The following is a 12104-nucleotide window of genomic DNA, read 5'->3' as shown; positions in this document are numbered from 1 at the left end:
AAAAATAGAGCTTCGAAAGCACAAAGTTACTCATAAAGCCTGAAATTACGAGGGTCAAGATCAAGAGGACTGCGACGAAGCCGGTCCTTTTCTTGACGAAATCCATGGCCAAAAACGAGAAAACCCATGCCAGCGACGAGATGATTCCAAGGTAGTACCAGAAATTGAGACTCGGCCTAACAAGTCGCAACATCGGCGATAGAAGGAAAAGAAGAAGAAGAAGATTCAAGGAGAGAAATTGAATGTTTGTTATTCCACCAATAATGTCTAGCTAGGAGGATTGAATTCTTTATGTCGTTTTGTAGTACCTGGTGTGGGAATAGTCTCTCCAAGTCCATTCTCCTTTCCCTTCACTTTCTTAGAAACTCGGCCGCATTTTAGTCACGTGACTTATTTTTTTGTCTTTATTTAATTTTTTTTTTTTGCATTTGTTTGTTTCGCATCAAACTTTTGTGACTTATTCGTTTGGGATAAAGCTATGGTACACAGGGTATACCGTATGTCTAAATTATGACAATTTGTGATTTTCATTATGACGATTTTTGGTTTTCTAATGCATATTTTTTATGCTAGTTACGACTTCTACTTTAAAATTTACCTGTTGAACAAGTCATTAGTAGGTTACCCATAGTTAAAAAATATTGTTGTTATGTAACCATAATTATTTGTACTAGAAACCATAATACTTGTACCCCAACCAAATATATGTGTACAATATCACAAATTAAATAATGCTACCCATAAATGTTATGATAACACCATAAATTGGCATTATCTTACCACAATGAGTCGTACTAAAAATTCTTTGACACATATGATATTCCGTAACAAAATCAAAATATGTCGTTCCAGAATCAATAATTGTTATATTCAAACAAAATACATGTGTAAAATACTACAAATTCAGTAAAATAACCAAATTTGTTATGACAACACCTAAAATTGACATTTTCTTACCACAACGTGTTGTATCAAAAGAAAATATATTTAAATACTACAAATTATATAACAAATCATAATTGTTATGACAATACCATAACTTGGCATTTTCATGCCCACAATTGTCATAACAAAGGAAATTGATTAAAATATTCCGTAATAATATCAAAATACCACAAATTCAGTAATATAATCAAATTTGTTATGACAACATCATAAATTGACGTTTTCATACCCACAACGTGTCATATAAAAAAAATTCAATCGGAATGTTCAGTTAACAATAGTTATAATTAGCAAAATACCAAACCACAAACTCAGTAATATAACCAAATTTGTTATGACAACACCATAAATTGACGTTTTCATACCCACAACGTATCGTATAAAAAAATTCAATCGAAATGTTCAATTAATGATAGTTATAATTAGCAAAATATCATACCACAAATTCAGTAATGTAACCAAATTTGTTATGACAATATCATAAATTGACGTTTTCAAACCCACAACGTGTCGTATGAAAAAAATTCAATCGGAATGTTCCGTTAACGATAGTTAAATCAACAAAATACCAAACAATAAATTCAGCAATATAACCAAATTTGTCATGACAACACCATAAATTAACGTTTTCATACCCACAACGTGTCATATAAAAAAATTCAATTAGAATATTCAGTTAACGATAGTTATAATCGGCAAAATACCATACCATAACTAAACGTCGTTAGCGAGTATATTTTTAGAATGATCGATCATAACTGTTAGAATATTAAGTCATACGATATTCAACATTGTCACCAAAATTAGATATCGACAACTGCATAATCGAAAAAATTCAATGTATCCAGATACAAGAATGAAGTTGATCGCTTATCATTAGACCCTTAATCAGACAAAAAAAATCATTTTACTATTGAATTTGGGTGCCGATGAAAGGGCTTTCTAAACCCTATCGAGCCAAAAAATTACTTGGATTATTTTTCAACAAATATAACGAAATCAATGATTTTGATCGTAATTATTGTGTCGCGGTTGCAAGTCAACCGTACATTCAGTTACAACAGAGAAATTGATTTTATATCAAATATATTGAATGCACAATTCTAAATGTTCTTTTGGTACAGTACATTGTGGTAAAAAAATGACAATTTTTTTGTGTTGTTATAACAATTATGGTTATATTATATAATTTGCAGTATTTTGCAAATGAGGGAGAGAGGGAGAGAGTCAAGGAAAAGAGAATAACTTATTACCGGCTAAGCCATTTTTTCATTTTATTAATTGATTTAATAAATGGGTGGTCCGGATTTTTCACTTTTAAATCCAAAGGTTTAAAATCATGGTGCGTATGGTACACCCCCTAATAAGGGGTGTGTATCATAAGACTACCCATTGGTTTGTCTCGTCGAGAGGAATAGGAAAAGTAAAAGAGTATAATCAAAACTCATAGTAATTTTTTGAATGAAGACAAAAATAAGTTAAAAAGCTAAGTTCGACACAAAATTAACAAATGCAATTTTTTTAATAAAGACAAAAAATAAGTTACTATTTGACTTTTAAAGCCAAATCCACCTTTAGTGTATAGACTGAGGCCATATTTCCATTAACAATTTTGGACTCCAAATTATTGCATTTTGATAAGTCGTTCACACTAAGTAATAAGTTTTGCATCTTATCTACAACATACTGGTTAGTGAAAAAAACTGACATTTTTCAATAATTCTCTCTCTCAACAACCTTAAAATTTGCGCAAGTTGGCCGGAACATCCGTTATAAAAAATGAAAATAAAAACCTTAAAATTTTTCTCATGGTTTTGACACGATGATAGACATGCTACACATGACAGGCCCCATATAGTCCCATGTTGCTTGGAAATAGAATGAATGTGATCGCTTAATAAAATGTTGGGATCTCTCCACCCATTACCAATTGGTTTTGAGTTGGATATAAAGTTTCCACGGATTGGTGGTCCGCATTTTGTGACAAATGGTTGTGAAAATAAATATTTTGCCTCCCGCTTTTTCAACAATTAGATGTTTTGACGCTTGATGTTTAATGTTAGGTCGACAATCACAATTTGATGGAGCCTAGGATTACCCCGGAGCAAGCAGGTAAGCTAGCTAACTGATTGTAATTCTGGGATTGGTGCCAATGGGGTGATCCTTGCTATGCCTGAGATCAATGGCACGGATTATACCATGAAGATTTTCATTCCAGTTTAAAAAAAAAAACGTATAGGAATTTATGAATAAATGAGTAATTTTGGAATTTAAGTGGTTTTGTACAAAAAAAAAGTGGTTAATCTCGATGCCTGTGTAGGGATTACCTAAAATTTTCTCTCTATTTTTGTCGTGGTGGTTGAGGAGATTTTATGTTGAGGACTTTAAAATGCTCTGTTTATTTATTTGTAATTTGGGCTTTCAACAACCCATTATGAGATTCACTTCACCGTCCATTCATTTTTTTTTAGTTATTGATCGATATGAGAAACTTTGTCAACTTGTTCTTGAAAATGAAACATTAATTCTTGCATAGATCCTTTACCTTTTTGTTTTTTTTTTGACGTTACTAAGCCCTGTGTCTTATCCTAGAAGATTTCTGGTGTGAATGGAGGGCATGCCTATGTTTCTTGGTTTGAACAGGTCACTTTGGAAAACTGCAAATATTGGACCAAGACTCGTTAATCTTGATAAAGACCCTTCATCTGACCAGGGACCCCGCCGTGCTCTTGCCCGAGTAAAGCTCCTTTCTCTTCCATTAATAAAGCCCAATTGCCAACACACATGCATGCGTGTATCAATTACATTTCTTATGTCATTTTTTTTTTTAAATTGTAAATACAGTTTCACCTGTCAATTTTGGTGGGTCCTCGTTATCCCATCAAGATGCTCTTCTCACATAAGTCTCCAGGCTCCTCTCGGAAGGAGAAATTATTTTATGTTCCTACTTCCTAGAGCATTGCTCCACAGCGACTTTGAACTACACATTTGTATGGCGGCCACGCCAAAGTGTGTGGAGCCCACACAGCTGTTTGGCGCATAGCCCTATGGAGCAATGTTCTAAGCAATCATTCTACTACTACACCCATTTACACATCCACACTCACAACAAGGGTGGAGCCCGCACACACTACATACTTAGTGTGTGTGGACCCCACCATTTTAGTGGATTGAGTATGTGAATGGGTGTGTAAATGGATGTGGTGTTAAAATTTTCCTGCTCTAAGAGCGTAAAATAATCACTCTCTCGGATAACCTCTAGCGTTGTTGGACTTCACAACTCATATGATCTATTCGCTCCCTGTTCTTCCATATGACCATGACATCAATGTTGTCCGTCCCGAATGCACTGGGAAGTATGAATGTGGTTACCCTGGACATTTCTTTCCACCATAGCATACTACTAGTTCTATATCCTGTGTTATTCTTCATCGTACATGTTAACCTCAATTTCAGGCTAGAGTGGAGTCGACATGGGGGAACCCATACTGAAGGCACAATGTCCCTACAAAGCTACCCTGCAAATGAAGGACAATCGGAAATTCGGTGAAAATCGGGTGCGTCATTTTTTGGAAAAGCGCGGCAAAACGCTTCGATTCAGAGTTGTCACTCGGGTTTTGCAGTAAACCACCCAAGAAACAGAACTTGAAACGTTTGCTAAGTTGTTTGATTTTAAAAAGGCATAGACTGATACGTCGTCACCTTCGATATCTAAGGTTCGGGAGCCAGGTTATAAGAGGGGAAGGGTTTTAAAGCACCCCTCTCGTCCAATCCGGAGATCGGTCTCTACTCGGGCATTTTGTAAAACATTTGATTCTCTCTTTTGATCAACTTTTAGCCATTTAGGGCAGGGGAACAGTTTAAGGGGATTAAAACTGTAACATGTTAACAAGATGTGATAAAATGGCAGAATGTGATAGGATGGCATGCTCGCTCTATTGAAACAATTAGTATAGATTGAAAACGGACTCCTGTGGGAGTTTTAAACAGACTGGAGAGAGCGGTTTTGAAGTGTCGTGCGCAGGAAGAAACCAGCATGCACTGATCAAGTCACTGCATACTGACTACACCTGCGCACGCTATTCCAGCACCTGCGTGTGCCAGTAAGCCTAAGCCCACAGCTCTTATTTTCAATCCTCTGGGCTCTGGAGATGACCAGTGCACACCCAGGGCAAACCAAGTAGTTTATATTACAGATAATATACAGCTATAAGCAGTTTGAATGAGCTCAGAGGCCACCAAAAGAATAAAACACCACATAAACAGTGTGGGGAACAAAACAGAGGCCAAAGCCTAGTTTGTCATGCAAGGGCCAGCCATTGGACTGGACTTGACTGGCACACGCTGGTAGAAGGCTACCGTATGCCAGTTGTATTCTCTTATCCAGTGCTTGGCTTTGCACTTTCTGGGTTTTGAGACATGTTCAGAAAGACCCCAGAGGCATTCCAAGGCAGCAGATAAGCATATTGAAAACTAAGACTAGTAGTTTTATTATGGAAAAGCAGTAAATTGGTTATTAGGCATGCTCACAATGATAAATAAACAAGAAATAAAGCATAAAACAGAGATTCTGACCCCACATTGGGTCTTCACGCTAGTCCAAAAGTGGATCACGCGGGTTAGAACTGGCGCACGTGGGTTCTGAACTCGCGTACGCTAGTTCCAGACAGATTTCTGGATAGATCCCAGACAGGTCCCAGTCCCCACGCAAGATCTGCGTGCGCAACCACGGAATGGCGTGCGCATACTAACAACCAGCGTGCGCTGGTCCTAATCAGAAACGATTTTTGAAACTTTGCTAACTTTAGGGCCATGACTGGTATTGATTACCAGCCTTGATTCTGTCAACCCCCCCTCAGGGATCAAAACAAGAAAATAGAACAAAGGTGTATACCTTTGGTTTTAGGTTTGAAAGATGATTGAGCTTGATTTGGAAGGATGAATGGAGGATATTTGAAGGGTAGAAGTATTGGTGGACGGAGAACAAGTAATAAGTTGGAAGTTTGGTTTGAATGCCCTTTGTATCTCTTTCAATGAACAAAGAGATGAACAAATAGGCTTGGCTTGTATTTTTTGTAACCCTTTTGAAGGAGAAATAAAAAAGGGGTATTTATAGGGCAAAATCCTTCTATTAATGAAAACCCTCCATTAATGGAAACTATTCCATTAGTAGAAATGTTCTAGAAACCTTCCATTAATGGAAATTCTCTATTAATGGAAAGTATTCCATTAATAGAAACCATTCCATCAATGGAAAGCTTCCAAAAACCTTCCATAAATGGAGAGCAAAGGATCGGCCGCAAATTAACCAACGCGCAGTCAAAATGATCACGCGCTGGTCAACGGCCAATTAGGACCATTTGACCAACACCTAACACTTTAACTAGCATGCGTTGGGTCTGAACTAGTGCGTGACAGTAGGGTTCTGGTTAGGTTTTGAAAGGATATCAAATACTCAAAGCTCAACCACTCGACATTCCCGAGGTGTTCTTGATCCGTTTTATTATCGGGGAATCAAAAACCGTAACTAAACTAATCTGGACAGTCCAAAATGGGGTGTCTACATCTGTCATAAAATCAGAACTTGCGGATGAGTAATGTGGAATATTGTGACTTGTGGTGTTAGCATGGGAAACCCTCAATTGTGTGACACATTCGGTCCAAAAGGAAGTCAGGTATATTCTTCAACTGTCATATGTTTTACTGTTGTATGTATGATAGTACATGTAAAAGTTCGCTGTGCATGCCTAGCTTCAATATATGAACTGTTTGTTCAGCCTCAGGGTCCTATTTTGACATTTTCTGCTGTTATCAAAACATTTTTTGTTACGGTTTTTCCAAATTTCCCAGAGAATAACCACAAATGAAAAGGATAATTGACTTTGGAATTCACTTGGATCCATTCCAATATAGGCTTATAAAGTCTCGAGCTCAGCCAATAAGGACTGCGAAATTCGGACCAAAGTTCCTTGAATACAGAACAACCACGAAATAAGTGGTTTTTAGTTTTGGAGAGCATTTTGTGAGGATTTATATGTACGTATAGTAGCTTGGTTCCCGATCGATGACATAATTGTGTGGCTATGTAATTGACAAACTCCTTCAATTACTTTTTTTTTTCTTTTTCTTTTTGCTGTTCAACATGGCAATTTTAGTTATTGTGTTTCCTGGTCTGCTTTCTGGCAATACCTCAAATAGTAGTTAGATATCTTTTCCCATCAGTGGGGAAAAACATTGACAAATTGCATAAATACCCTCTGCAAAATAGTTACAAATACATATCTATATATTTGTTAGGGGAGCATCATACCTTTGCCATATTCTTTTTTATCTTGCTAATTAATGTTTCTTCCATCTCCTGCTTCTTCTTAAACAGCATTTGCAGGTTGATGAATTAAATTTACCCGAAATTGGTCCTAAATTTGAGCATCATGCATGAGATGTTCCCAGCCCCAACAAAGGAAGAAGGGGTGCTTAGCAAAAAAAACAGAAAAAAGAAGAAGGGGTATATAAACCGTTTTGGCCCGGTGCTTGAAGCACTAAAACCATAATCCAACCATTCTTTAATAATTTAACTTAACAAACCGGACCGGTCTTTGTAGAAAACCAAACCAAACCAAACTGGAATACAACCAACTACTAGGAGAAAACATTCCCAGCAAAACCACCAGACCTCCTTAACAACTAAGCTAGAAGGAAAAGAGAGCAACAGAGAAAGAACTACTGAATACAAATCAACAACTATACAATCAAACTCATACCTATAGAGCAAAAATTCTATCAGACACCCCCCAATCTTTGCACAAGGCCTTCTTCTTTTTGACTGGACTCCACCCTCCTCATCGAACTCAGGCGATCCCTTATATTACATCTACTATAATCTGCGCAGTTTGCTCAATGGTAGCAGCTTTATGGAGGAAGATTCTATGATAGAATGACTGAACTCCACCCTCCTCATCGAATGAGTGGATTTAGTCTTGAAAAAACCATCGAATTAAATTTTTTTTAATATTTCGGTCCCCTCCGACTTCGATTCCTGGCTCCGCCACTGATCAGTACTGCCAGTAAATATTTTACAACTGTGTACTGAAGATTATGGATGGATTAGCAATAACCTTGTACCTTATGTTGGTGGCTGTTGTAGAAGCAACTCTAGCCTGTGGAACTGGAGCTTGTGCCGTGGTTGTTGATGCCGTTCTCGAAGGTCATGCTGAGAGGGTAAGTTTAAGATGCCATGGTTTACTACATGTCAAAACAGTCTAGGACTTCATCCTTTGGTTTTCTTGGTAAATGAGGGCAGAGCGCCCTACTGGATTTCCCAACCCAAAAACAACGGCCCATGTGCCGCACTACAATTCATGTAGGGCGCTTCGTCCTATAAGATTTTTCAATCCGAAAAGCATTGTAATCAAATGCGAAGGCAGGTATACTTTCCAAAGTAAAAGAAACAACAAAAGAAAGCATGCGTGGCTTTATAGTTAATACGAGCCATAGATTCTAAAGTGAAAAAATCATTGAACAATTTGCATAGTAGGACTGACCTCATTTGATTGAAAGCGATGAACAGATGATCTTAATTTTGGGCAACAATTATTTTTGAGAAAATTAAACAAACGTACTTCGTGACAGAACCCATTCTTTGGATTCTCTAGAGAGGATACCTTTTCTTTTTCCAATCGTTATACAACCACAAATACTTATACAAATATTTACACAAACTCACTTATATTCACATTAGGGCCCACACACACTACACCTTCGGTGCGTATGGGACCCACCAAAAAATGTGAGTGTGTGTGTGTGGTAGTAACCGTTCCGCTTTTTTTTTAAACATTCTTTTTCAAAAATAAGATAATTTTAAGCTCAAATATAATGAAAATTAAAAATAATTTTTTTATTTGTTTTTGCACCTTTTAAAATATCTCAATGAGATCTATCAAACAAGATCCAAATTGGTAGGAAAATTATTTGCGTAAACACATAATTTTTGAGTTTGAAATTATCTTCCTTTTTTAAAAGTCCTTTTTTTTAAGAAACCGGAACGGAGCATTGTTTCTGTTTATCATGTCCCCCTTCTGATGAAAGATCAACCAAGTACTTATTTTGGTGGTCGTTAATGATGGATTTGAACCCTCATGCACGGAGGGGAAAAGAACTGAACACAGGCGGAGAAACTTTTATATGAAACGCGAATAGGAGGGGTGGTGGTGTTCCCTCCGGTCCATTTTTAATTTTTTGGTTGGTTTTTATCCAATTTTTGTTTTTCTGCAATTTTCAAGTGGGCCGATCACATATCTACTAAAATCTGATGAACATGATTTTCTGGCAAGACAAATGTTCTCGCCGAACTCTACAAAATGAATAGAGCCGATCATCAAAGAGTGCTCAAAAAATTGAAAACAGACCGGGGGGACACCACCAACCTCCTATCCCCGTTACATATAAAAGTTTCTCCAAAAGTGTTACACACACCACATTGTATAAAACATAACACACAACCAATTTTTAGCCGTCCATTACTATAATAAATGATTATGATTTGTTCAAACTCTTCCCTAGAAAAGTTAAACTTTTTTCTAGAAGAGTTTTTTTTTTAAATCTAGACCGTTCAAATACATTGAAACAGTCAGAATTATGCGCACAACCAACACAACAGTTGTTCGCGTATCCTTTTTGAAGGTTCTCGCAGAGGCGTTTGTTTTACTCGACTCGTAGGTTCTGATTCTATTTGCTCACTTTATTCTCATTTGAGTTGTACTGTTATCAATCCCCCCTCCCCGCTCTCTCTCTCTCTCAGTTGTACTGTTGATTTTGCTTGGAGGGCCATTAGAGATCGAGTGGAGCGAGGAACACAACCGTGAGATTTTATAGCTTTTTTTCGCGCCCTGCTGCGGCCATGTTCTACGGATCGGTGCCCTTATATATTCTCGTCGGACTTCTTCACGTGAGAGGAGAATGAACTAATGTCCTCACATGTACTTCTTAGAATGAAACTCGAGTATGTTGTTCTAGCTTTTGGAGAGCTAAAGTGGTTCCGCCTCTTCTTTTGTAATGTACTACTATATATCATAAGGGAATAGTTTTTCCTCTCTCAGAAATGCTACACACACAGCAAAAGTGTACAGATTGTGCACAGATTTTTTATGGGACCCACTACGGGTTCCACACAAATAATTCGAGCCGTTCATTAAATGTAAAACATTTTTTCAAGGGTCCTCTCAAAAAATCAGCTCAATCCGATATCTATAAGTGTTTGATGCAATCATTAACTTTTCATTATCCTGAGATTCGAATGAAAGGTTAAATGATTGAATCAAGTATCTATGAGTATCGGATTGAGCTGATTTTTGGCGAGGGCCCTTGAAAACATATTTTACATTTAATGAACAGCTCGGATTATTTGTGTGGAATTCGTAGTGGGCCCCATAAAAAATCTGTGCACAAAATCTGAGCACATTTGCTGTATTTCCAAGCTGGAAAATCCTTGGATCAATACAGTCGTAGTTTCTAGGTTGCAACTAGATTATCTCATAGCTGGAGTTTATTCAATTTTTTTCCCAATTATTTAACCCCCACAGTTGTTTTTATCCAAAATTATGCACGCAGTCACAGTAAATAACTTTCCCCTAGTTTTCCTTTTCTCTGTAAATGATTAATCAAAATTTGTAGAAATTTTTCTTTGTTAAATGGACACAACCCCCAAAAAATTTACAATTTCAAAATCATCAATGCCGCACTTGTAAAAAAATTACAATTGTCCGTTCGGTTCGAATTGAAATTTCACTTTCTATGTAATTCATTTTATCTTTAAAATTTTTTATCATTCATTTAATTCAAGTTTGTAATAAAGAAATTTTGTCGCACGACATTCTCAAAATTGGGAGCCAATATAAAGCTCCGTTCCAGAACACCTTCTTAAAAAATAAGTACTTATTCACATTTTCAAACTCAAAAATAATATAAATGACCGTATAAAAGATCTCAATGAGATCTATCAAATAAGATCCATATTGATAGAAAAATTATTTACGTAAACACATAATTTTTGAGTTTGAAATTGCCTTTTTAAAAAATAAATACTTATTTTCGTTTCCGGAACAGGGCTAATTCATTTCTACTGTACGTGTGTTAATTTACAAGTTGGGCTAAATCTGATCTTGATTCCAATGTCGTACTAATATTTCAATAGAGCCCTACGGCCCAACCATACCCTAAACCAAACCAACCAATCCCACCCACCCAATAATAAGGCCAGTTTTTTTTATTTTTTTTATTTTTTATTCTTTTTTTTGTTCTTATTCTTTTTTTTTTTTTACGTTTGTCTATTTTATGCCTAATTTTTTAAATTATTGATTTGTCTTGTTAAAATGAATTGAAAAAGTAAAAACCTGTGATTTTTATTTAAATATTTTTGAAAATATCCTAAATAAAGCCCAAAAAGATATTTCCGAAAATTTTAGGTAATTTTTTTTTTTTTTGATTTATCTTTTCAAACGAATCATAATTCACAAAAGTTAGGCGCATAACTAATGCACGCAATTTTTTTTGAATAAAGACAATAAAAAAGAGAAAATAATAATGTCAAAACTGTTTTTGTTAGTATCAAAACTCTAGTGTATAAAAGTCTTGTACATTGCAAATGGTACAAGCTTTTTGTGCACTAAAATTTTGACACTAACAAAAACGATTTTGACATTATCATTTCCCTAAAAAAAAACTTTAAAAAGCAATGTAAGGTCCCATTAGTTAAAATTCTTATTTTGTAAGTTCTTACTTTTTGTTTGTTTTTATATTATTATATACGAGACAAGTCATTCTAAGGCTCCGTTCCCGAAAGAGAAACAAATACTTATTTTTTAAGAAGGTAATTTCAATCTCAAAAATTATGTGCTTACGAAAATAATTTTTCTATCAATATGGATCTTGTTTGATAGATCTCATTGAGATCTTTAATACAGTAAAAAAAAATTGAAAAATTATTTTTATTTATATTATTTTGTGAAATAAATATTTAATTTTTTTTAAAAATATTCTAGAAGGGAACCTAAATACCTGTACTTTATTTTAATTTTTTTTGATCCGCTGCTTTATTTTAGTTCATGGAACACAATCTAACCTACCAAGTTATCAAAAAAAGGAAGCCTCTCGGCCCCTCCTCT

The sequence above is a fragment of the Rhododendron vialii genome, chromosome 1a, assembly GCF_030253575.1.
Source record: "Rhododendron vialii isolate Sample 1 chromosome 1a, ASM3025357v1".
Lineage (NCBI taxonomy): Eukaryota > Viridiplantae > Streptophyta > Magnoliopsida > Ericales > Ericaceae > Rhododendron > Rhododendron vialii.
Note: the sequence above shows the minus strand (reverse complement) of the source record.